Below are 601 nucleotides of genomic sequence, written 5' to 3' on the forward strand. Positions count from 1 at the left end.
TCCACACACCACACAACATACCACACAACACACCACACACACCATACACCACACACACCACACAACACACCACACACCACACATGCCCATCCACATACCACACAAGATACCACACACCACACACACCCACCCACACACCACACAACACACCACACACCACACACACCCATCCACACACCATACATACCCATCCACACACAGCCCACATGCTCATCCACACACAGACACATCACACACACAGCCCACACGCTAATCTGCACACATACACCACACACACACCACACATAACCATCCACACACGTCCATACACATAAACCACACACACGCCACACACACACCATACATAGCCATCCACACACAGCCCACACGCTCATTCACACACACACACACCACACACACACAGCCCACACTCTCATCTGCATTCCCACACACAGCCCACACGCTCATACAGACACACACACCACACACGCTCATCTACATACACACACCACACACACCACACATATCACACAACACACCACACACACATCACACACACCATGCATACCCATCCACACACGTCCATTCACACACACACCACATACACACCACACACACACAG

The sequence above is a fragment of the Mandrillus leucophaeus genome, unplaced genomic scaffold, assembly GCF_000951045.1.
Source record: "Mandrillus leucophaeus isolate KB7577 unplaced genomic scaffold, Mleu.le_1.0 Scaffold52, whole genome shotgun sequence".
NCBI lineage: Eukaryota > Metazoa > Chordata > Mammalia > Primates > Cercopithecidae > Mandrillus > Mandrillus leucophaeus.